The following is a 27,071-nucleotide window of genomic DNA, read 5'->3' as shown; positions in this document are numbered from 1 at the left end:
CTCTTTTTTCTTTGACTATGCAGACATCATTTATTTAGCACCCCTGAAGTTCAAAGGATAGTACTAGGTGTTACCATGATTCAGAAATGAATAGGCATAAGCTTAAGGAGCTCACAATCTCATGATTATGGGACACCAATAATAACACCAATAACAACAACATCTAATATTTCTAAACATTAAAAATGTGCCAGTATACTAAACACCATTGAATAGGACACTTAAAAATATGTCGGGCATTTAACATACATTTCTCATTTATTTATTTATATCTTTAAAACGTTTAGATATAATTGACATCTAACATGATGTTAGACTCAGGCATACAACATAATGATTCAACATTTGTATATTTTATGAAATGACTACCCCATTAAGTTGGTAGTGCCTTGTTCTACCTGGCAGGATTCTGTAGGTAAAAGAGATGGTGCTGTCAGGTGAAGGCTAACAGAGTGATGGCAGCTGGTGCTGTGCAGTTGTCCCTTCGTGGCTTCTGTAGTGGGGCTTCAAGTGGTCAGTGCCAAGGTGGGTGTATTGGGGCTGGACACGGAACAGGCTGAGGCTAGATACCAGATGCAACAGAGAGACAGGAAGGCCAAGCCAAGTCATTGGACCTTAGGTCCAATGAGCAGCGATAAGTTTCAGTGGGAAGAGCAAGGTTTTTGGGACACATCGAGAATCAGGATTGATGTGAATGGAGATGGGAGAGGAGGAATTGGTAAGGTCATCCTGGAATTGTGCTGCGCAGTTTTGGGATTTACTTGGATCTTTGAAGGTTCTGAAAAGTCTCTGTTGGCTTTAAAGGCACAGAACTCTGAACCTGACTGAGTCAGTCTATTAAACAAGGTGAGTTTAGGACCAGAGAATCGGGATTTGGTGGACCAGGATTGGTGGCAGCTTGAAAAACCAGGAGAGGAGTGAGTTCAACATAGGCATGGAAACAGGGGCCACACAGCACTGAGGACAAGGCGAGGGAGGTCAGGCCCAAGCCCTGAGTCCTAGTCTAGCGTGAGCAGGACCAAAGGTGGGAGGAAGCACTGTCTGAGTCTGCGCCCAGGAAACCCAGAGGCAGAGATGACGGGAGGGAACTATTACAGGGGAGCCCAGAAGCAAATGGGCCACGGCCAGCATTCCTGCCCCACCTTGCATCAAAGGCCCTGCACCCTGGAAGTGCTAGGGCTCGCCAAATACTGGGGTGGGGGGAATAAAGAGCCTGTGGAGGCTGAACTTAGAAAGCTAATTATGCACTGGGGATGACATCAGTGTTACCCTCGGTCACTCTCTGTCTCTCCTGATTCTGAAAGCCACATAGCTTACTGCCTTGCCACTCAAAGTGTGGTGGGGGACCAGCAGCACCAGCAGCATCTGGGAACTTGTCCGAAATGCAGACTCCCAGCCTCCACTCCAGACCTCCTGCGTCAGAACTTGCATTTTAACAGCGGCCCCTAGTTAGGGCTACTCCTTTGCACTGTACAGTAGAGAAGGGCTTGTTTATTGCCTAGCACCCAATCATCTGGGAGATCCAAATTTTATGTCCTTTCTGCCAACAATTGCCTACTCATGGAACTTTCATCTGTTTCCTGGCTCTCAGGAATGACTTATTTTCTCATAGGGCAGTGGTTCTCCACCCTGGCTACCCATTAGAGTAGCTTGAAGAGCTTCTTAAAATACAGAGGCCCAGGCCCCACCTGGGGTCAGTAGAATCTGACTGAGGGGCTGAGATGAAATTCTGACTCAGTTGGTGTGGGGTGGGGCCCAGGCATCAGGATTCTTAGAAGTTCCTCAGGTCACCAGTGTATCACCCTGGAATTCTGGGCACCGGGGTGAGCAGGAAGAGGAAGAAGCAGAGGCATGTGAACAGGAGGAGTGGAGCATCCTGGGACCTCAGAGGGGCCAGTAGTGGAAGGGCCCTGCACCTCGAGGGTCAGGAGTTCTGTGGCAAGCTCATTGCTGAGCAGTCCTCAAACAGCACCCCCCATCAAGCCACCAGCCAAGGGTCTTGGGCCCTTGTTATCCTCCAAGTGGCAGGTTGTGGACTTTGGCCATTTGGGGTGGTAAAGGGGGGTGAAGGGAAAGCCTTTAATCTGAAGCAAGAGGGACCTAATCAGAACCAGTTGAAAGTCCACCATTACTACTGTCACAAAAGATCGTCTGGCTCATGGGAAGGTCACAGTCTTGCCCATTCCAGTCCCTGCCTGCTCTCCCTCCTGCCTGTAGTTTGGCTGGACCCCCATGGGCTGGTTCAGCCCATCAAGGCTAGAAGATACTTGGGTGCCTGTCCTTCAGTGACCTCTGGCTGAGTGGCAGATCCTTCTTGTGGCCTTGACGTGATGTCGTTTATCTGTCACTCTGCCTTGCTTCCTGCTCTCAACACACTGAGCCTCTCTCAGGACTTGTGTTGCTGCCTAGAACTACAACTCTGCCTTGTTTGTATTTGTCCTTTTCCCAGTTTCTTTACCTCCTTCTCTGGCATCCCAGCACATCTGGATCAAATATAGAGATATATGTATGGGAACTGCAAATTGTCCTCCTCTATCTACTCTCCCTGTCTTCTGTAACAAGAAAACTCTTGATTTGTAGTTAGGTACTTTTCCCAGCCTCCTGTGAAGGTAGGTGGCGCCACATGACTAAGTTCTGGAAAATGGAATATGAGCAAAAATGATGTGTCCTGCTTCTTCCTGCTTGCTGGAATGTGGGCCTAAGGATGAGCCATCTTGCAGATGGATCCAAAAGAGAGATGAAGCCTCCGCCCTTGATGACTTTATTGAGTGGAGCCACCATATCAGTTTGGCCTTCTATGTGAGTCAGACCTAAACTTCTGTCTTGTTTAGGCCATTGTCATTTGAGGCCTGTTTCCCATGCTGTTGAATTCATTTCTTACCTAACTGAGTTTTAGTCACGTCCTAACTCTTAAGTGCCTATACGTGCTGGACACTTCTACAAGCCAGAGGTAACAACACACCAAAGCCCTGAGGTAGATGCTTATCACCACCATATATATTTACATGTGATACTTAGTCTCCAGTGTCAGTGAAAGGATCTGAGATTTCACCCAAGTCTGTGGGACCCCAGATCTCTGGCCTTTCTGTATTAAGCCTCATAGCAGTTAATACAAATTAGGCATTTTGAGTTTTTATCAAGTATATAATAGCCAGTGGAAGCCAAATGGGAAATTTAGATTTCCACAAGGAAATCTAGGCTTTCAGAGGTGAATGAGAGCCGGCAGCTCAAGCTTGAGTGTGCATGGGAATCCTTTGGGGGTGGTCCATACTTAGCTAAAAATGCAGGAAGGCAAAAAGAGGAATAGGTGTGCCCAGTCTTCTTAGCCCTTGGTGTTGGCCTGAGTAGCCCATGGCTAATTTCATAGTAAAACCTAGTTTTCTGATATATTCACTTTACAGAACCTCCTGGGATGGGGTTAGTTTCAGTGGATTGATGTAGAAAGGGGTTCTCTGAGTGAGGTCCCCAGACCAGAAGCATCAGCATCACCTGGGAACTTGTTAGAACTGGGGGTTCTCAGACCCTGCCCCAGAGCTGCTCGATCAAATACTGTAAGAGTGGGGCCCAGGAATCTGGGGATTTCTGCTGGGGATTCTGATGTACACTCAAGTTTGAGAAGTGCTGGTGTAGGAGAAAAAGCCTGGGAAGAGGCAGTGACGGTATAATGGAGTAAAAACTTCAGCTGGAGAATGGCAAGTCTGCAGTCCAATCCTAGCTGTCTCCTTGCTTTCTAAATGAGATGGAAGCACAGACTTCACGAAGGAGAATGAAATGCGATGGTATGTTTAGTATATACTAGTTAAGAGCCCAGCCTCTAGAGCACAGTCACCTGGGTTCAAATCCCAGCTCTGCATTACTAGCTTGGACAAGTCACTCCTTCATCATCTGTTAAAGTGGAGATAATAATTGTGTACCTATTCTCACATTGTTACAAGGATTAAATGAGGCGACTTTTGTAAAGCACTTAGAAGAGTGTCTGGCACTGACCAAGTGCTATAAAAGTGTTTGGTCAATGATAACACTAATATATGCAGTACCTAGTACACATAGTGATGCTCAGAAAATATCTTCTTTAAGAAAGAAAACAGAGCCAGCTGGGATCATGGGGAGAGGGGAGTAGAAGGACCACTATTCCTGAAATAAGGCAAGATGCCAATGGCCTGAGACCATGAGAACTGGCCTTCCCACATGAAGCCCACCCTCCACCCCCACCCCAGGGCACCTATCCCAGCGCAGCCTAGGGGTGTGTGAGAACTGCTTGGCTGCTGTGGTGGGATTCAGCAGGCATTTGGTGGAGCTTGTCCCCTGGATGGCCCAGCATTCCTGCAAAACGCCCATTCAGGCCTTGGGATTAAGAGTGGTGGAGAGCTGGTCAGTGCAGTGGGTACAATTGAATGACTTCTTGGTAAATTTACTGAGTTGTGCTACCATCACCATATTCCAGTTTTAGAACGTTCCTGGCATCCCCCATAAGATCCTTTGTGCCTGCTTCATCTTCCTGCTCCCAGCCCCAGGCAACCTGTAATCTGCTTCCTGTCTCCATACAGTTGCCTTTTCTGGACATTTCATATCAACTGGGTGGCTGCTTGCACCTGACTTCTTTCACGTAATGTCATGCCTTCGAGGGTCATTCATGTTCCGCATGTATCATTATTTTGTCCCTTTTTATTGCTGAATAGTATTCTGTTGTTATGACTGTGCCACGTTTTACCTATCCATTCACTGGTCAGTGGACATCTGGGTTGTTCCCACATCTTGGCTATTGTGAACAGTGCTATGATGAACATTTACATGTGAATCGCCGTGAATGTGTGTTTTCGTTTCTCTGAAGTAGGTACTTGGGAGTGGAATTGCTGGGTTGTAGGGTAAATTCTGCTTCTAAGTTCGAAGAAATTACTAAACTGTTTTCCATATTGGCTGTACTATTTTACATACTCACCAGCAATGTGAGGAGGGTTCCAGTTTCTTCACATCCTTACCCATGTTTGTTATTGTCTGTTTTTTTAAAATTATAGCCATTGTAGTGGGTATGAAATGGTGTCTTATTTTAGTGTCAATTTGTATTTCTCTGGTGACAAATGACATTGAGCATCTTTTCAGGTTTCTTTTGGCCATTCATGTCTTCTTTGCCAAATGTCTATTCAAATATATAGAAGTTTTGCATGTAAAAGTAGATGCAAGGTAGTTACCACCTCACTGTGCCCCTGGGCACCTAGACAGGAGGACTCTTCCCAAGATGAGTCCAAGTTCCCCAGACTGGTGGTAGGCTGGGGTTTCCAGGAGACTAGTTCTGGGATCAGTCACTTAAAACCTTTTCACCAGAGGATTAGGAAGCAGTTCTATAAACTAGAGGAATAATGTGTTGGTTAAAATAAATGCTTGATTTCTTTCTGTGAATTACATTTTACTTTCCTCCTCCTCCTCTTCTTTTTTTCAAGCAAGTTAACCTCCTGTGAAAAAAAAACAAAACCCCACCAAGCTAAGGTTGCAGTTATTTAGCTGTTATTAAGATATGTGAATATTGTAGAAGATGGAGATTTCAGTTGTTTTCTATTTATGCCTTTGTTTTCCTTTACATTCTGAATACTTGTATTACCAAGTGAACTGGCAAATTCCAAGCGGTTTTCATTTGTGTGAATCTGATTAACAATTGATGCCACCAAAAAGGGCCCTGCCACTTTCTTGGATGAGGAATATGAATGGCACATAGAGAGGAAGAATAGATTTCTGACTACCGAGTAGCAGGGGATCATTAGTGGAATGGCATATAGAGCTAAAGGCATGAGAGGTAATGGAGAAGGGGTGATGAATGGGAGCTAGCGTTTCCTAGAGCTTTGAAGTATGGTCCTGATAGGCTCAACTGGAAAGCCTGTATTACTAAAAAGCCCAAACCATTTCTCTATGCTTGTAGAGAATCACCACAAAGTTTACATGTGACTTGACCCTAAGTTCTGATGGTTAGGCCTTCCAGAATGGCCTATAGCATGTTCTAGAAATGTTGCTTCCAAATCTAGTCAAATCATCGGATCAGAATGTGATGAGGAAGAGAAACTATGATTCCAAGAACTACTGATACCAGGAGATTGCAGAGTGCCATTATTATTTGTGTCAAAGCTACCTTTAGTAGCTAGCGGTGGCCACTGGTCAGCAAGAGGATGCTAGGGAGAGCCTTTGGGATAGGCTGAAAGGGAATGGAGGCCAGATTTCCTCCTTAATCCATCCCTCTTGCCCCAAAGGTGTTGAAGAATATCTTCCAAAGGGACACAAAGGAGAGAACCTCAGCCACTGGGGATTCCTACATAACTTGGTTTATTCATTTGTAAAATGAACATAATAATCATGTAGTAGAGTTATGTGACATAAAATATACACATCATGCCAGCAGAAAGTAGGCACTCAGTCAACAGAGGCTGTTATGCTGTATTCATACATGTTGAGTGTTTAGCTTGTAGTGAGGCAGTGCACATAGTTGGAATTTTTCTAGCTGTTGAATGCTTCATTGATTGAGCCATTCCTTCAACACACATTTTTGAATGCCTGTGTACTATGTAGCATTAATTGTGCTGGGTATAGAGAATGCAGATGTATAAAGTAGGATCTCAATCCCCAAGTTGTTAAAAATTTTAATTCTAGATGACTGTGTGAATGATGATGACATTATCATCATTGATGACAATGAAGGTTGAATAAGGTACCATTGGAGGACAGAAGGTTGAATAAGCTACCACTGGAGGACAGAAAAGGAAGTGACTCATTGTGCCTGAGATCAAGGAGGGATCAAGAGTCATGGAAGGTATTCCAGAAGAAGTGATATTTGAGCTGGGCTTTGAAGGATAGATATGAGCTCATTAGGTAGAGATGGCAGGGCATGTATTTCTAGAAGACAAAATAGGAAAGAGCACGGACCTAGTCCTAGTGACTGCAGCATGGGAGTGGGCGGTGGCAGAGTTGGAAGGGTGTGGACTGGAAATATACTTCAGGATGAGATTTCAAAAGGCCCTAAATGGCACTTTTAAGGACTTTAAGCAAAACACTGCAGGCAAAAAGAAAGCAGAATGGGTTCTAGCAAGAGTGATGTGACTATTTTCCCAAATTAATAACGTTTTTCACCTTGCTGGGCAGATGCCAACTGGTAAACATAACCCAGTTGTCCAATCTCGTCAGAAAAATGACTTATGGAAGGAGAAATCCAAAATTCAATAGGAAACCTGGTAGATCATCTGACCTCTGACATCGATAAAAAAGAAATCCCATTACAATAAAAACCATTATAAAGACTGCCTGCTACACAGCGATTTCTCTCTCTAGGCAGATGGCTTAGAAATACCATATTCTTTTCATCTAGTCACAGTAACTTATATACAATGGATAACTCTGTGCAATAAATTCCATCTTTGTTCCCTGTGCACATAACAGTCCCTTTCTGCAGGGAAAGCAATTGCTGCTGGACCATGGGCAGGAAGAGGAGGCCGAGCTGAACTGTATTTGAACTCCATTTAGTTTTCCCCTTAAATTATCAGTCCCCAACTATTCCTTGACTCTCTTTACCATCTCCCCCACAAACAGTCCAGCCCCTTCATCTAGGAAAGCTCACTGAGACTCCTAAACCACCTGTCTAACTTCCCAAACAAAACATTCTAACCCCAAATATCTGGAGCTCAAAAAGGAACCCCTGCTGATTTCCAAATAAGGTGGATTCTTGGCATCTGAAGATTCAATAACTGCCATTCCAACTCTTCGAGAGTGACCCTGACAGTCATTTCTATTTTTGGTGGGGCTTGAATTTTGAGCACTACAGCAAGCGTCTCACTAAGGGACATCCAGCCAATTGCTAGTATCTACCTCTCAAGGTGGCTTCGTTTTCTCTGCTTGTCACGTACACATTCTTGCTCAGGAAGTTATGTTTTTCTGCATTTGACAAGGGATGCAATGTCTTATAGATATTAAACAATTCAAGAATTCAGTGGTTAATACCTTAGGAATGTTAAAGACCTATTCTGCTCCTTAACAGTTGCTGATACTGAGTGGGAATGTGGGTCTTTTGTGTGTGTGTGTGTGTGTGTGTGTGTGTGTGTGTGTATGTGTGTGTGTGTGGTGTGTGTGTCCTTCTTAACCTTTACTTTGAAAAAAAAATTAAACCTGTAAGAAAATGGTAGAAATAGTGTAATGAACTTCCATAAACTTTCATTTACATTTACTTATTAACATTTTTCAGAAGACAAGACAAATAAGCCCAAGTAATTGGTGAGACAGAGTATAAGTTAAGGTAACACTACTTACTCTAACAGACCTCCAAATCTCTCTGTATGTGTCTACTTGTACTGTTATTTGTAATTATTTGCTGAGCCATGTGAAACTAACTTGCAGACATCGTGACCCTTTACCTCTAAATATTTCAGTATGTAATGGCATTCTTTTACAAAACCGCAGTGCAATTATCCAGTTCAGGAAATTGAGCATTGATATACCACCATTAGCTAGTCCATATTCAATAGAGTCCATATTCAAATTTTGTTGATTGTTTCAATACTGTCCTTTGGAACAGTTATTTTTTTTAAACAGCCCATGTTCCAATTCAGGAACAGACATTGCATTCAGTAGTCATGTCTTTAGTCCCCTTTAATCTGGACCAGTTCGTCATCTGTCTTTGTGAAGTTTCATGACATTTATTTGGAAGAATATAGTCCCATGGCTTCATCGAATATTCCTTGATTTGGGTTTGTCTGGTGCTTCCTCATGATTGGATTCAGGTTATGTATTTGGGGTCAGAACTTTACTTGGATTTTAATTTTTACTCTGGTTAATTAAGAACGTGATTTTGAAATAGTCCAGTTATTATTAAAAAAAAAATTCTCCTGGCACAGAATATCATGGTGGGTTCCAGCAATTGGCTGGATGTCCCTTAGTGAGAGGCTTGCTGTAGTGCTCAAGTGTCAGTGAAATTTTTGCCCCTGCACCTTTAGTAACACAGATTATTAAAATCACTTTCCAGGTTGCTGATGTGGAGTGGAAGTCAGTACGGTAAACAGTCTTCTCGGTGGTTCTCTTTCTTCTGACATTGCCAATCTGGCCACGGAGTCTTTCCGCTCTGGTATTTCTCTTGGGCCTCACCACCCTGCTGTCCCTCAGTAAAGCATCTGACAGGCAGTGATGGAGGGAGTATGCCGACATGGAACAGCGTTTACCATCAAAGAGCTGGCAGTGACTCACAGTACTAAATCTTCCTTACTTCCTTACTTTTACAAAATATACCACAAAATATAATAAATAATTCACATTAAGCTGCACTTATCAAAACATGAAAAGTTCATTTTGCAATCTGGAATTGGATCATTGTTAATTCTCAATTATTCATTAAATGGGCATGGATGGTGCCTACTCACCGACACTAGTGACAATTCCAAAGCTTTCACTGATTCAGTTGTGAAGGAGTGTTGAGCTTCATAAGATGGGATGTGGAAACAAAATAAACTTAAATGTATACTTATTTCTCCCTTCTTTCATTCACTCAACAAAGTGCTATTGAGAAGCTACTTTATGCCAAGCTCTATGCAGAGTGTTAGGGTTTTAGGGATTAAAGACCTGCTCCTTGACCTCAAGGAGCTCTTATTAGTGCCCAATGTTTGGACTGAAAAGCCAGAGCCCAAGTTTTCCTCTTGCTTAATGGCATCACTTCCCATTTTGTCTTAATTTAGGTGGTAGTAAAGCATCGAGATGCCCTCGTTCTAATTTTGTGGCTCTTGCTCCAGCCGTTGGGCCCAGCAGTGCTGACATAGTATACAGGCATGTTCCCGAACATCTCCAGGAACTAAGAAACCTTCTTTCAGGGTCGGCACATGTCTTTACTGTGTCTTCAACTTGCCACTGACCTTTTTAGCCTGCATTCTTCCAACATTCAGTGGCCCTCAGTGCTAAGCCATGTTCAGGTCTGCAGAGATGTCCTTTATACCTTAGATTATGCCATGTTAGATCCATCGAGTCATCGAAAGTCCATTACCATGCGAACCTAGTGTAATAGAAATAACACCGGACTCGGATTAAGGTGATGTGGGTTCCTGGCTGGCAGGGATGGGCCAGTGTTGTTCATCATACCTGTGTTCTCTTCTTGGGCCACACAGCTAGTCTTTCTTTTCTGGGTTCCATTGTAGTTAGGTGTGGCCATGTCACTGAGTTCTAACCAGCAGAACGTGAGCAGAAATTATATATATCACTTCTAGGCCTGACTCACAGAAACCTGCCACGTGTTCTGCCACACTCTTTTCCCTTCATGCAAACCAGCCACATATTGGTGGTGGAGCCACAAGGTGCCAGCACCTGGATCCCTGAATCACATAGAGACCTGTTTTCCCCAGTGAATGGGGATACCCACATTGGATTATTCCGGAACCAGGAAATGCATATCTGTGTATTAAGTCCCTGAAGTTTTGCTGCCTCTTAGCAGAGCTACTATTGCTGGAACAAGTACTCTGTCATGCCAGTAGCTTTGGCTATTGTCTTACCTTACTTGTCTTACTCATGTCTTACCTTCTGTTTACACTGAGGTGAGTCACTTTGCCTCTAAGAGTCTCTGTAACTTCCTAGATCAATGGGATAATAACAGGCATTTTGGGCTCCATTTCCCAGATGAAAGGATTAAATGAGGTAATATTTGCAAAGATATTTGTAGACAATTACACAGCTACAAGGCAGTGCTATTAGTATTGGCTCTGGCTCCTGTAGGCATGGTGCTTTGCAGTCTGGTACCTCAGTTCCTCCTCTAAGCGAGCAATCCTTCTGGCTAAATGTAGAGCTGGGGCTCTGGAGCCCCTGTGCCCCTCGGCCAAGTGAGTCAGGACAAGGAGCACTCAGACCACACTGACTCCCTCCACTGCGTCAGTGTGCGGACCAGGCCTGCCACAGCCAGGCCGCTGACTGCTCCTTCCTGCCTAGGTCATGTCCCAGAACTGATCTCCTGACCAGCTAATTCCTGCGATCATCTAGGGGCCAGTCATCGGGGTCAGAACTGTGAGTGTCCTGAGCCTTTCCTGGACCCCTAAAAGTCTCATAATAGCAAACACAATATTGAGAGCTTATGATAGGTGGTTACTGTATGCATTACCCTGGGTCATCGGCACCACCAGCTCAGTAAAGAGACACTTTCTCATCCCCATTTTGCAGCTGATAAACCTGAGTCTTAGAGAGGTTAAGAAATTTGTTCGAAGTCACTCAGGGTTAGATGGAGTCAGATTTGTGTCTTTAAAGGATGTGTGCTCTTAACCTCTGTATATCCAATAGTTAACTCTTTGCTTCACAGCCCAGCATGGCCAATTTCTTTCTATGAATCTCATTGCTGAGAAAGCCCAGTCTCCTTGTAGGAGAAAAAGATTTTACTTTTTTAAAGGAGCTAGCAGCAATTATCCCTTTGGATGTTTCTGATGGACATTAATATCCCCATACACTTTCCTCCAATTTTATTATTCATTTATCTTATTCACTGTACCTTAATTTGCCTGCAAGTGATATTAATGCATTTTTTAAATGTTTCAAAAGAACTCTCTGGGAGAAATTAAACAACAGTGTTGCAGCATCAATGTTCAGTATCTTAGGGAAAATGCAGAGCTGGTGGTCTCCTACTTGCATAGGGCTGGCTGCCTTCCGTGGGCTCTGTGTTGGACTATGAACCTAGATCTATCCCAGTGTGCTGGTCAGCACAGCGCATGAGGGATGCCCAGGACATTTCCTCCTCTGCCAGTTGTAGTTGCCTGACAAATAAAAGGTAAAGTCATTGTGTTATTTTGCTTGCTATCTGACAGGGACTTAACATTCCAGATCACATGTCTCCCTGTGCTGAACCAGCATCCCTTGGGATCTTTCTACAGTGATCCCCAGCTTTTGCCCTGTCTCCTGCAGAAGCTGAAAAAATTGTTTGCTAAGCAGCAATATGTGCGCTGTTAAGGAAAGGCAGGATGTGATAATTTGCTTTTATGAAATGTGTGAAGTCAGGAGTAAGTTCGCTTTCAGTTGAACTCTTGAAATCTCAAAATATTCAAGTCCCTCAGAAATTTAGAGGGGCTGAATCTCATCTTGACATCTTCATTTCCATCAAAAGTTTTAACTCATGAGTAAGGGGACCCTTCCCATGGGACAGCATCGCTGAATTTGTCATTGGAGCCAGAAGGAAAGTAGTATTTGGTCAGCTAATACTTTCCACACACTTCCTCTACTTCCCCAGCCACTCTGCAGGGTGGGCTTCCTTAACTCTGTCTTAGGGATGAAGAAGGTATGCTAAGCAGACTCAGTTAACTGGCCCAAGATGCGCAGCTAATGAGTGGCACACCCAGGTTTTGAAGCCAGCAGTTCTGACCTCACAGCCCATACCCAACGACCTCTCTGCTTGGACCACGTCTGTTTCCTGAGTAGGGAACTCCTGTAATCTAAACGTCCATAGGAAGTTGTTAGGAAAGGATGGCAAAGTGAGACACAGAAGGCCTGCTTCGTCTGAGCCTTTCTGGTCAGCTGTGGTGAGGCTGCCCTCTTCAGTGTGCCTTCCCCACGAAGGAACCTCTGCGGACCCCAGAGACCCCCACCGCCACCACCCCGGGGGATGAAAGCGGAGCAAGCAGGGGAGATCTTGGTGAATATGGGGAAGATGGAGCCAGAGACCCATGCACTTCCAATTAAACAGCGTGCCTTCCACGGCCCGCTCGATGTCCTGCTCCTTCTCAAAGCGTACCCAGAGAGTTCCAGCTTTGGCAAAGGCCTGTGAGATTTCATGCTTCTTTTCTCCATGTAACAAAAAAGTCATTTTTGCCTCAAGCTAAGGAAAACACTGGCATTTTTAACTTTAAAATGTTTGGGTGAGGTTTTTTTTCAATATTAGATTTATTGTTGCTGTTGTTTGGAAATCTTGTGGACATTTGCAGTTTGAGGTTCCCTCGCTGAGCTGTTCTGGAAACTTCCATGGGAAGGATGGTTAAAAGCAGGGGAATGAAGTTGGTTTTTAAACTCTAAGTCCGAAGGGTGGGTGGAAGATTTTTAAAAACAGTGCCTGCAGGGTTTCAAATGGCATGTAACTCAGTGCCAGCCTGGGTGGAGAGCAGAGGGCTGGCAAGAAAGCCATCTTGCTCTCAACCCCTTGTAAAAACTAGAGTAAGATGCCGCGTTCTGTGTTCACTGGCCAGCCTGGGGAGGTTGTACCCATGTGCACATCTTCCTTTGCTTATTAATTCCCCCTAAAAGGAAAGCAGGAAAGGAAGATCCAACACTTCATAATCTAAACCATATGGGAAAGAGGCAAAGCAGAGCCTTCACCAAGAATTCCGATGTTCAATGTGGTGCTCAGACGCCACCACGCAGGCTCCAGATTCCACCAAATGAGCTTTGCCCATTTCCCTGTTTTTCTCTCACCATCTTGGGCCTGCTCCAGAACATTCTGCCCTTGGCCTTTTACAGCCCACAGCCTTGGCAGCCCCATCTTCTAACAGTGTTCCCTTCTTGCTTTCAGAGCTGGGGAACTGACTCTAAAGTGATTCTTTAAAAACTCCCCACCTGAACCTAGTAAACATAATGTTCTTTCTGTAATTGTAGATTAATGATACCAAAAAAAAAAAACAAAAAAAAACTCCCCACCTGTACCTCCTAGTGTCACCCCTTCTCATCCTAGTCTACTTGAACTCTCTACTTTGTCCCTCTTCTCTCAGTCCCTGAGGGTAGAAAACATGCATTTTCCTCTTTCATTTTGGTGACTCAAGTATCTTAGAGGACTTTTATGGGGGAGTTGTACTGCCCCTGCTCCCCTTCCTTCTCCTGTTTCCTGACCCTAGAGGCATCTGTGGTAGGACAGCACCTATCCCATCTCCCAAATATTCCAGCACTGGGACCCAGTGAGGTGAGTGAATTACTCGATCAGTGAACAAGTATCTGTGGAGTGCCCATCACATGCCAGGCCCTAGGGATGCACCGAGGAAAAGACATAGTTCTGCTCTTGGGGGGACTCCTGAAGTAAGGGGTAGGCTTCCCACCTTCTAGGTTCTTCTGTCAACCCACCGTGATTCCAGCCCCAGTGGAGAAGTATGTAAGTGGTGCCAGAGGCTTGCATCCCGACAGTAACTCCTCACCCACCACCATCGTCACTTTTGGCATGTCCACAGTGCCTCCCAGAATTCTCCACCTAACCACACACTCACATTTGGGGCTGCTCATGGTCACCCCTAATTCCTAGAGCCAGGTACCCGAGTGCTTGTGCAGCCTCTTTCTCACACATGTAATCCAAAAGGTACATTTTGGCTGTACCAGACCTACATTCTTGGCAGTTCTCCCCAAGGTTACAGGAGCCAGTTAAGTGACTTCTAGTTAATGGCAGGTCACTATATCCTTGATTTCCACAGAATTTCTCTCCACACATTCTTCTTTGATTTAGGGGTAGACTAGAAAGAAAATAATTATCTTACATCTTATTTTACATGTCACAATATGAAGATTTATCTCACACACAAGCATGAATTCTTAATTATAATCACAGCATTGATCTCAGCAAGTATAAGATAGATGGCTGCATGTTGCTTGTGGGTTTGCATTACCATTTTGCTGCAATTAATGTCTACCACCAAAGCACCATCTTACGCATAAGACAAAATTAAAAAGAAGCTTGCAATGTTATATCCTATCCAAGAAATGTTGTTGCTATTGCATTTTAAAGATGAGGAGTTAAGGTTTTCATTTTTAATTATATTACGGAGTGATTCTTCTTAAGGGAACCTAATTGTGAAGAATATAAATTACTTTGCAAGTGCATGGTGGGGGACAAGTAATCCTTTTGGGAGGCAAACAAACAAGCAAATTAGAATTCAGCAACATTCAGTAGTAAAGTTTAAAATTTCTGTCTGCTTGTCACTCTTTTTCAAAGCCTTTGTACAAGAGTATTGTAATCGATAATGTAATCCTTCACGAAGCACTTTTGCTGTGATTCTTTGGATGTGATTCGTTGGAGACACGGAGGCAGAAAGCTAGGACAGGCTGAGGGCTGCTGCCCTGCCCTTTGTAGGCCTGCCTTCGTCCTCGAAGTGTCCCCTCCCATCCCGCAGGGGTCCAGTCTCCCTGCAGCCCTCGGTGGAGTGCCCGCTCAGACTGGCACCCTCGTCCTCTCCAAGGTAGCACCCCGGGTTGGCAAGTTCACCTCCACTCTGCCGCCATCAGAATTGCTCTTCTTTCCTTCCAAGCCACTCAGCTGGCTGTTAAGGGAAAGCAGCTGATTAAACAAAGTCACACTCCAGAGTTGATGACTAAAAGCACTTAACGCTCCCGGGGGTGTCTGCAGCTGAGACTATAGCCTGTAATGGTGGAATTTCAGGCCATGTGAAGGGCTGGTTGGGTTATGATTTTTGGTGTGTTTTGATGCCACTTCAAATCATACCACTTGTAGATGTTAAAGGAGCTGTTATAAAAGGATTTCATCAAATAACATTTTGCCTAGGGCTTTTCTTCCGGGACTTTAATGGTCAGGAAGAGGTCTTAGAGCCCTCCTACCTCCAATGAAGTTTTGTTCAGGGTCACATTTATCCACCCTTTTGTCAAACTACTATAGGAACTTCAGCCATACATGCTGCCTTGTATAGATGCAGAAATTTTCCCTATGCTGATTCATTCCCAGTGAATGGAATCCTGACTTCCGTAGAAATACAGGAAATCCTTAACATTTGCCAAGGAGACGTTCCCAGGCTTTTCATTTTCCCTGTAAAAGAAAAAAACACAGCTTCTTAGGCATTTATGCACGTGAGGATAACAACAGACACTGACTGTGTTTTGAGCACTGTTGCATGTGCTTTCCACGTACACAAAATGAATTCACAAAACTAGAGAAGTGTACAATAAATTCAAGTAATTTAACTTCTAAATAATGGTTTTTGTGAGTGTGTAGCTTTTATACTTCTGAAGTTATGAAAGCTTACTGTGTCACTAACACTGGTGGTTGTCCTGTATCAACTCACTTAGTCTTCGTGACAGCCTAAACACTTGGGCAGCATTATTCACCCCATTTCACAGTTGGGCAAACAAAGGCACTGGGAGGTTAATTTGCCCAGTGTTATAGAGCTACCGAGGGATGAAGCTGGGGTTATAACCCCAGGCAGTGTAGTCCCAGTGTTCACACTCTCTGCCACTATGCCACACTGCCCCTTGGTAGTCACTTGGAGATAACAGAGCTGCCACCATGCCTGGAGGACAGTTAGACTCAGTCACTTGTCAGATGTTTCACTCCTCACACCAGCCTCCAATGGCCATAATTCAATTTTAGCCCTCGGCAAATGGCACCTTTCCACATGTCATGGATAGTCAGGGCTCTCATTAGAATCAAAACCATGAATGACAAATCTAGGACTGCTAAGTGTCCCCTGTGTCCCCCACACTTTTATATAGCATGGTGTAACTTACACTTAGATTAAATTAGATGGATTTGCCAGGACTGTTTGGCATTCTCTGGGCAATTTGGGCAGTCTTCCTGTCTTGCTCCCCACTTAATTCCAGACTTGTTGGATGGCCTTGGCATGGCCCTGTTGCCTTCCTCCATTCTCCTTGTCCTATGGGTCCTTCCTCCGTAAACCCCCCTCACCTGCCCCAGCCCAGAAAGGGCTACACAGTAGCCTCAAGCCTGCTGCCTTCTCTAGCGGCAGGGAAAGCACAGTACTCTCTTTTAGGGAGCTGGCCCCATTTAGGCCAGAACTAGACCTGGGCTGTTTTATATCTGCGGAAGGCTGTCCATCACTCAGCCTACTCTGGCTCTTTCCAGGGGCCTCATTTGTCTTTCCTAGACTCACTGGCCTCCAACTGACCTTGCCTTGGGGGGCTCTGGTCTTTCCGCACCCTGTCTTCTTGGTAATCTCATGTGATCCTAGCAAGTGGGAGGCATTAACACCTAAGATCCAGGGTGTGCCGTCTGTCTTTCGTGACCCACAGACAGAGGGCCTACTTTCTGACCTAACTTTATAATGCTGGCACCTGGGGCCCCCTGGGACTGACCTGGTCCCATTAGCCAAGGCTCCATCAACGGTACTTTATTTCTTGCTTGGCATTTCTGAAAACTGAGAGGTTGCTCAGGGATTTCCAAGCCTTGAGTTGATTAGCAGTTAATGATGTGTGTTTTGATGAGAAAATAAAAGATTTTGTTTATCCACTTGAGAGGAGGAAAATTAGCAGGAAAAAGAAGAGAAGGAAAAACACAAATTCTCAGCTTTTCAATGGGGTTTTAAGTGGTTTGGGCCTGGCCATGGCAGGAAAATGCTCTGGGTGTTGATTTTATGTATCAGCTCTCAGAAGAATTCATAGAGTGTTTGTTTCTACCTAAAGCTGTCAGGAGACACCCAGAAGGCCAGAAGGGCTGCTGGACAAGTCATTTTACTATTCAGAGACTGTGTGGATACTACCAGGAGGTGCATTTATACTTCTGCCTGAAGCAGAGGGAGGGAGAAAGGAGCCCATCGGGACCAGAGACAGTTTCCAACACAGGGTCGTTCAACAAGAGCCGTGGTCCACAAGGATGCCCCAACTGGGTCAGCCTGGAAGAAAGGTGTTTTCTAAACTCCCTCTTGGTCCACCATTTCTGAAGTCCCGCAGAAGATGCAGAGAGGCTCCATAATGGCAGGATGTGGTAACCTAAAAGGTATAGGCTTTGGAGTCAAGCCAGTCTGGGTTTGAGCTTCATTTAACTATTTCAGATTTCTTAATCTGAGTCTCAGTTCTCATTTATAAAATGGGCCAGTGCTATTTAACTTGTAGAGTTGCCATGAAGATGAAACAGTTCAATGAGTGACATTAACTAGCAGAGATCGGGAGCCCAGGGAGTGTTATTGACCCTCCCCACCCCTTCCCTTTGCTCCCGTAGAAAGCCTGTACTCTCCACTGCTCGGACAACATGTAGTCTTTAATGGCTGACATTCAAAACAAATTAGACCGAGTTTGTATCTTCTGGGGGCTTTGGTTTTTTCAAAAACAACTCACTAGGGAAATAGTAATTCATAATCCTCCCTTTCAGGGATCCCCTAATCAGATCAATAAAGTGTCCATTATAAAGTGCCCATGTTGGAGTTTTACAGATGGTTTGGGCCAATAAACTCGGTTGGAGTTAGGCAGTCAAAGCCTTGATTTCCAAATGGGCAATAGAAGTGATGTTCTTTGATGTTAGGTAGTCCTACGCAGACCAGTTCATCTGGTCACATCACAAATGAGCATTGATGTTTCTAAGTCAGGCTAGAGAGAGACTGGGTGAGGGTCTTTACCTATCACTGTTTCTAAAGTTGAAGCACATCTTATTGGCCAGCCACATTACCTTTGCTTGACAGTAACAGTTCATGTGATGGGAAGGGCCCTTTGGTGAGCTTCAGCTCTGAAGATTTCACTGATGTTCATGGGTAGACCTAAGTCTGAGAGTGAATGGAAGACCTTAGAGGATCTCAGCTGTTCTGGAACAGTCTCCTCTCACTGAGCTGCCTCTGTCTCTGGGGTTGGAAGAGTCAAATGTATGACTTGGGTCATCTAAGGAGTTACTGAGGGGACAGCTTATATGTGGGGTTACACACTGTAAAGATATTGCCACCACTCTGTAGAAGATATCTCAAGGTCATAGACACATTTAATAGCGGGTCAAAAAATGAAAGCCTAAGACTTAAGTCTAATTATTTATTTCTACCCTTTGGAACACATCAAAATTGTGTTGTCTTCACTTGGAGGGAATTTTTCAAGGTTAGGGGCTTATCAGAACTTCCTTTCCATTCTGGCACCAATTTAATTCCATTGGGTTATTTTAATGGTGGAGTTTATTTTCCAATTAAGCAACAGTTTTCATGAACATCTGTGGGTTTAAGATAGTATGGTACAATGAGTCATAAGAAATACACATTTGGTCATTCATATGACCAAATATATATTTCCCAGGTATAGTTGGTCTTCACCCACAGTTCCTGAAAACACTGCAGAGTCTTAGACATGAAATGGGTGTCTAGTCATGTTAATGAGAGACTTTTGGACCCCCACCCAAGGGCAGGGGCTGGAGGCTGAATCAGCCAATGACCAGTAATTTAGTCAGTCATGACTACATGATGAAGCCCTCACAAAACTCCTGAGAAGAGCTTATTGCTTTCTGCTCGGTTGGATCCTGTTTCTCTGTCAGAGAAAGAGCTTCTAAGCTTGGGGAACTAGAATGGCTCCATGTGCCACTGAGCCAGGCCCCAGCCTCTGTGAGGATGCAAGCTCCTTTATTTGAGACCGTGCCCTATGTACTTTTTCATCTGGCTGTTAACTTGTACCCTTTACGGAATCCTTTATTAAACGGGTACATGTGTTTTCCTGAGTTCTGTGAGCCACTCTAGCAAACTGATCGAGCCCAAGGGGTGGGGTCGTGGGAACCACCAGTCTGTAGCCAGGAGGTCAGAAGCACAGGTAACTGCCTGGTGCTTGTGACTGGCGTCCAGAGTCGGGGGTGGAGGGCAGTCTTGTAGGATCGAGCCCTTCACCTGGGGAATCTGGTGCTGTCTCCGGGCAGAGAGCATTAGCATTGAGTTGAGTTCCCAGACACCCTGCTGGTGTTTGAGAATTGCTTGGTGTTGTGTGTGGGAAGACCCCTCCCACACACTTATAGTCATTGGAATCGGGTCCAGGAACCCAAATAGTTGTACTACTATTGCTGCTGTGTATAATATTGTTACTTTTATATATATATATATATGTAAAAAAACACACCCTCTCAGGTAGCTTTAGTATATCTAGAAAAAGCCAAGAGCTATTCAGCTGATTATGAATGCCTCATGAGATGGGTGAAAGCGAGTTCATAATGACATTGGCAGTTTCTTTAAAAATGAAAAACCCCACCTTGGAATTGCTCATAGTCCTAGAAGGATAAACAAAAAGAATATTCAAGTTTTCCCACATGAGGATGGTGGTGGTAATGGAGGTGAGGGGGGTCGTCATCTGCAAAACAAAAGACATAAGCCAATTGGGAAGTCATTCAGGGTGTGGCCGGGGTAAAAATCATATGGGGACACTCAAGGGGATATTTTACTTCTTGTTTGGGGAGAGATGGACAAGATTTTTTCCAGTAAAACCTAAGCCTCTCCACGTTCCCTAAAAGCTTAGAGGTTATCTTCTTCAAACAATCCTGAACCAGGAAACAGAACACACATTCCTGGTACCCAAAGGCCTAGCACTTGCATTTGCCCAGTGAGAAAATTGCCTCCTATACACAACTGTGTGTGCTGATATTCCTGCAGTATGTTTGACCCTTCTAGAATCTTCTTTCTGAAGCTTCCTTGAACAACTACTAGTGTGGTTCTTTCAAAGCTGCCTGCAAGGCAAGATTCACTATTGTGTTAAATTAGTGGGTGAACATTTGAGGAGAGACAGGCTATCTCCCTCACGGTCTTATTAATTACAAAGGGAAAAACTTAATGTGGGGCCACATAACAGACATGCCTTAACCAAGTGATCAAGGTTAACATCCCTAATAGTCAGGCATGTTAACATGATGTTCTATCTGACATGATGCCTTAAGAGGGGTACATTAGTGTTTCTATGGTGTTCTTGCCAAAAATGCAAAGCTTCCATCTAATTATGAGAAAACGTCAGATCCAAACGGAGGGACTAGTATTCTTCAAAAGTGCCAAGGTCAGAAAAGACAAGAAATTAAAAAATGGGCAGAGGAGCTGAAAAGACAGTTCTCTAAAGAAGAAATTCAGATGGCCAACAGACACATGAAAAGATGCTCCACATCGCTTGTCATCAGAGAAATGCAAATTAAAACCAGAATGAGATATCACCTCACACCAGTAAGGATGGCTACCATCCAAAAGACAAACAAGAACAAATGTTGGCGAGGTTGTGGAGAAAGGGGAACCCTCCTACACTGCTGCTGGGAATGTAAATTAGTCCAACCATTGTGGAAAGCAGTATGGAGGTTCCTCAAAAAGCTCTAAATAGAAATACCATTTGACCCAGGAATCCCACTTCTAGGAATTTACCCTAAGAATGCAGGAGCCCAGTTTGAAAAAGACAGATGCACCCCTATGTTTATCGCAGCACTATTTACAATAGCCAAGACATGGAAGCAACCTAAGTGTCCATCAGTAGATGAATGGATAAAGAAGATGTGGTACATATACACAGTGGAATATTATTCAGCCATAAGAAGAAAACAAATCCTACCATTTGCAACAACATGGATGGAGCTAGAGGGTATTATGCTCAGTGAAATAAGCCAGGCGGAGAAAGACAAGTACCAAATGATTTCACTCATATGCGGAGTGTAAGAACAAAGGAAAACTGAAGGAACAAAACAGCAGCAGAATCACAGAACCCAAGAATGGACTAACAGTTACCAAAGGGAAAGGGACTGGGGAGGATGGGTGGGAAGGGAGGGATAAGGGCAGGGAAAAAGAAAGGGGGTATTACGATTAACATGTATAGTGTATGGGGGGCATGGGGAGGGCTGTGCAACACAGAGAAGACAAGTAGTGATTTTACAGCATCTTACTATGCTCATGGACAGTGACTGTGAAGGGGTATGTGGGGGGGACTTGGTGAAGGGGGGACCCTAGTAAATATAATGTTCTTCATGTAATTGTAGATTAATGATAACAAAATTTAAAAAAAAGAAAAGACAAGGAAAGACTGAGGAGCTGTTACAGACTGAAGGTGCGTAAGGAGAGGTAGATTCTGGAACAGGAAAAGGGCATTAGTGGGAATACTGGTGAAATCAGAATAAGGTCTGTCATTTAGTTAGGGGTCCTGTGGTAATGTTAATTTTCTGGTTTTGGTGATTGTACCAGAAGATGCTAACATGAGGGAAAGCTGGGTGAAGGGTAGATGTGAATTCTCTGTATAATTTTTGCAACTTTTCTGTAAGCCTAAATTTACTTCAAAATAAAAAGTGAAGAAATAACGTTTCCTGGAAAAAATAACTCCAGCCACCACCAGACAGCATAATATTGCCCCGTCAAGTGCCTTGGTGTCTTGGTAAGCCAGATGGGGGTGCATAATTATCTTCCCCCACATTCTGTGTTTCAATTTCTACAAGTTGTAACTTGTGCGGCTCGACTCAGCCCCGCGGGTCGCCTAGGAAAATGATATTTCATGTTTCCAGACTAAAAGGGTAAAATCGAGAAGAGCCTCTCCAACGTGGTTTCACAGGCTTTATTACTTGTGAGAAATGTGTCTGTGAACAGGGAAATACCAGTGATATAGAAAGATATATTTTTTAAAAGCTGAAACATAGAAGAGAGAATTTAAGGCAGGAGGACTGCCAATTATTTGATTTTTTTCCCCCTTAAAAGCTGTGTACTTCTTTGGAGTCAGAATCCAGTTGTTTCAAGTCTCCGTTAATCAGTGACACCATTCATCAAGTGGACGCATTGGCATAATGAGCTCTCATAAATACAGTGTTTGTGATCTTTCCTGGATTATTAGAGTGAGGAACGGGGGGTGGAAGGAGGGAAATCATGCGATCCCCCATCCACTTAAGTCTAAAACATACTTACATATGCCACACCAAATTAGCATCCTGTCATCTTTTCTGTTTCATATCTCTCTCTCTCTCTGTGTCTCTCTTTCTGTGTCTCACTTCATCTCTCTCTCTCTCTCTTGCATACCTAACAAACTAACCAAGGGTATCCCCCCAACCCAGTCCCTTAATTGAGGCAGTTCAGGTCAAATCATGATTGTTAATGGAAAGAAACCAAATCATTTGTCACAGAGCTTAATTTCGCCTGTGCCGCCTGATTTCCTGCTGTTATTGTACTTACAGTAGATGATAAAAGCGGTGCTCCAGCCCCTTCACAGGAAAACAAATCCCAGCTGCACTCTGAACCAAAGCACCTGGGGCTGTGGATCAGCTGCGATCGGACAGCTATTTTTCCAGTCTCGGTTGTTCCTCAGGTTGATTGAAATGAACTATGCCATTTTTGAATGAAAGTTAACTCCTGCATTTCCAGGTACTGTGTTTGGTCTCAAAGGAACAAGCATTCAGGGTCACTCTTGAGAAAATATGGAGGACCCAAGCCCTTTTCTCATTATACCATCTCAGAACTCAACAGACATCCCCCCCGCTTCTGAAACTGCAATTCACAGGCTTGGAACCACCTGTGTGTTGAGATGGAGACAGACTTTCTACACTGGCCATTGGAGAGCCGCCACTGGGCAGGCGCTGGGAGAGCAGGGGAAGAACAAAGCATTTGAGCCCGTGTGGAAATGACAGTTCCCTGGCATTCCATGATTCCAACCCCTCCTCCAATTTCTGCCCTGTGGACTAATGGCCTTTTGAATAGAGAGGTGGTATCTGTTTTGAGACCTGTCTTACAGATGGAGAAACAGGTATGATAGACATGTCTTTGGTCATAAATGAGCTTCAGAAATAACGTGATAGCTGCCGGTCATGATCAGCCTTCTGGCTAGCCACCTCCACCCCAAAAACACATGGGCCATCCCTGGGGCCCCTCTAAGGCATGTCAATGCATGTAATTGTCCTCTTCTGGAATCTGACACTGGCCATGGCTCAGTCTAGGCTGTCGTGTGTGAGTAGGGTGTGTATCGTGTGTTTATATGTAAGTGGGAGTGGGCCATTATTTGGCACAAGAGAGGACAGAGCCTTAGAGAAGAGACTGAGGGATGCCAGGCATCCCCCTGAGATGACCCAATTGTAATTTCTGAAACCATTGCCTTTGAAGACTTCTCCGCTAGGTCAGAGATTTCCAAGTCAGGCGAACATCCCAGTGCCCTAGGGAAGTGTAACAAAAATACAGATTCCAGGGCTCCATCCTAATCTTACTGAATCAGAATTTCTAGGGGAAGGCTGAGGAAAGAGCCTTCCCCAGCCTGTGGCTCAGACCAACATCCAGGTTTGGGAAGCACTGCTTTTGACCACAACTAAATAAGCACCACCCCCTGACTTCATGGGATACCATGAATAAGTAATAAGAATAATAACTTAATGTTTCTCCAGCATTTGCTATATGCATGGTGCTAAGGTCTTTACATACATACGGAATTTAGCCGCACAACAGCCCTATGAGAAGGATACTATTATTCACATTTTAAATGTGAGGAAACTGAAGTTCAGAGAACTGGTCTAGGATTTCACAGCTTATAAGTGGAGGACCCAGGATTTGTATACAAATGGTCTGACTTATGAGTCTAGGTCTTTACTTGCTAGGCCATAATGCTTTTGGATGCTGAGTATTCTCTTAGATAATTTTGGCCCCAGGATGTGGAGAGTGGAGGAGGGAAGTAACTATGTCAAGAAAGAATGAAGTTCAGTGTGTATATGTGTGCCTGTGCGTGCTTGCACACATGAGTGTTAGCAATGTGGGGACCAGATGGAGAACTGAGGAAGCTGGTTGATGGGTGAGCTTGAGGGAAGAAGAGTAAGACAAGATGGTGAAACAAGAATGGATTTTGGAGGCAAACACTTAAGTGTGAATTCTAGCTCTGCCATTTGCTAACTGTGTAACTTTAGGCAAGGCATTTAACCCCTCAGGGCCTTGATTCCCTGGTCAGTAAGTTAAAATAACAAAACCCATATTGCAGGTTTGTAGATTATAGATCAGGTTTATAAACTGCTCTGCACAGAGTAGGCCCTCAGTTATGGCAGTCATTATTAGATGTTAGTATATTGCAAAGAAAAAAAGGCAACAATTCTCAAAGGATTGATGTCCTGACCCCAAACTAAAAGTTGTTTTCAGAAATCATCTGACTGAAGACATGACTCAAAGTGGCTAGGACAAGTTCAGAACAAAATTCCTTTAGAAAACTGCCTGAGAGACATTGTATCTTTAGATGGAGGTGGGGTGGGGCGGGGGGGGGGGGGTGGTAATTCAAAACACAGCTGTTCTCTGGCCCATATGAAGAGTTATAAGAAAATTGTGAGGGTTGATAAAGACCTGAAGAGTGCTTTCAAATACCTAAGTGCTTTCATATACCAAGATGGTCATAAAGGATTAGTTGATTTTCTCCTCTCTTCGAATCCTGTTCTCAAAGGCAGCCTAGTGTTTTTCGACAAGACAGTGCTGGTTCTAATCTGGGGGCACCAGGGAAGAGACCTCAGGGAAGAACAAATTCTTCCCTTAGATGAAGACTGTGTACAGGCCAGCTGTGTGTCTGTTGGCTGGACATGGTCCTTGGAATTTTGCTGCTTGGTTTGGACTCTGAATTTCAAAATGATGGCAGAAGATAGGAAGACAGTTAGAAGTTCTATAAAAGCAAGAAGAAAGGCACTACAGCCAACAGATGACTAAGAGGGACCAATAATAGTCTTCCATCACTGGAGAAATATAATGGTCCCAGGGAGAGTAATTAGATAACATAAAAAGGATTCTTGGGAAGGAAAATTCAGACTCTCAGGAACATTTTCTGCATGTCAGAACTTGTGAAATAGTGTTCCGAGAGAAGAGGCAGAAACTGGCTTAACTGAATCATGGAAAGTCAAATGAAAATTGAATATGATAAAACACTCCAGCTGGGCATCTCCAATGTAGTTCTTGAAGATGCATTTGACAAGACTTAGATTTAAGAAAGATTTTGAACTATAGCCATGAGAATGACCAAGCTGTTGCTGCATGGAAAACATGGATAAATCTCACTAAGTATAATGTGAAATGGAAAAAAGCTAGATAGAAAGATGCACACTGTGTGATTCCATTCATGTAAAGGTCCAGAAGAGGTAAAACTAATCTATGTGTTAAAAGTCAGTCATCATAGTTGTCTTCGGGGTATAGTGATTGGGAGGAGACACAAGGAAGATTTCAGGGGTGCTGGTCACATTCTGTTTCTTGATCTGGGTGCTTTTACGTGGGTGTGTTCAGTCTGCAAATAGTCATTGAATTGTACACTCATGATTTGTGCATTTTTCTGTATGAATGTTATATTTCAAGAAAAAGTTAATCAAATAAAGGTTTTACCTATGAACAGAGAGCAATTTCTTTCAAGGGAAACAAACCCCAGGTATCCAACTTCAGAGTTTATTTCTAATTGCTTCACCCATGACAATTTTATCTTTTCCTGAGCTGCAAGTGCTTCAGTTTCATGTGCTGGTCAGAATAATATGCTAATATGTTAGTTCTTATCTTCTCAGAAGCATATACTATGATGGAAGTCAAATGTGCAAGAGATTTATCAGAAGAAATTCATTTGAGGGCTAAAGGGGAAGGAACCAGTGGTAAGAGCCTTTAGGCCAAAATGCAGATTTGACACCTTTGTAAGGAGAAGACAGGATAGGGGATTGAGTAGGGAGACCTTCAGACAGCAGCACAGTCTTGGGAAAATCTCAGCCATGTTGGTAGGGAGGTCTTGGGCACATACTGCTCAGCAGAGAAATACTGCACTGGGTAGAAATCATGCTTCTCTAGTATGCCTACCATATGTAGTCTTGGCTGGGTGCAACCCAGAGTATGTGTGGCCTTGGCTTGAATGCTGTGGTGAATTCGAAGGTACAGTGATTCAAGACTGTCAGTCAAACATACTCCCAACAAGCAGGTCCTTTTGAAGGGAGATCCGGGCAGTGCGTGTCCATGCCCAACCCACCTAGCTATGCAGTGATGCTCATGAGATGGGAGTTGACTGCAGCTTGCTCGATACGGAAGTGCTATCTAGTGTTACATCAAGATTAATGGGCTCCAGCTTATTTCCCTACTGCTTAATAGTGAGAAAAAGAGGAAAAACAAAATGTGGCAAATACCACATACACACAGTTGTTTCTAAATAGAGTGTTTTTCAAAGTTTGCTGGGAAATGAAGAGAGCTTCTTAAGAGAAGAGCAAATGCTTCTCATGTTCCATTTAAGTCCACTTTCTAAAGAATACTCCTTGAGATACTTAAAGAAAGATGACTCTTGTTATGTTCTGCTAGGGTCATGGCACAAAATAATGGGACTGTTGTGATCCTGGAGTTTTGACTCCTCTCTCTTTAACTGCCCAAATTCTCAGGAATGACAAGCTGGTGGTTTGAATTAGTGCCTTAACATGTTGACATAATTGCTGACTTCATTGTGACACCTCTTCTTTACCTAGCTATTTCTCCTGCAGGCTACCATCACAAATTTCCATAATTCAAGGAAATGTAGAA

The 27,071-nt window shown here is 43.9% G+C and overlaps 1 protein-coding gene across 7 annotated transcripts in view; it reads left to right on the top strand.

Annotated features, from left to right (window-relative positions):
• The window catches only part of RAI2 (retinoic acid induced 2), a 347,676-nt gene that overhangs the window by 74,884 nt on the left and 245,721 nt on the right, over positions 1–27,071 (top strand). The window contains exon 1 of one of the 7 annotated variants that reach the window (XM_057496072.1): positions 10,990–11,004. The exons of the other annotated variants lie outside the window; for them this stretch is intronic. The gene's annotated coding sequence lies outside the window, so the exon portion shown is untranslated. Of the gene's footprint in view, positions 1–10,989; positions 11,005–27,071 lie in introns of those variants that run through there. 7 annotated transcript variants of the gene reach the window in all.

Source organism: Manis pentadactyla, chromosome X (genome assembly GCF_030020395.1).
Source record: "Manis pentadactyla isolate mManPen7 chromosome X, mManPen7.hap1, whole genome shotgun sequence".
NCBI classification, from domain to species: domain Eukaryota; kingdom Metazoa; phylum Chordata; class Mammalia; order Pholidota; family Manidae; genus Manis; species Manis pentadactyla.
This window is presented reverse-complemented; position numbering and strand designations above follow the sequence as displayed.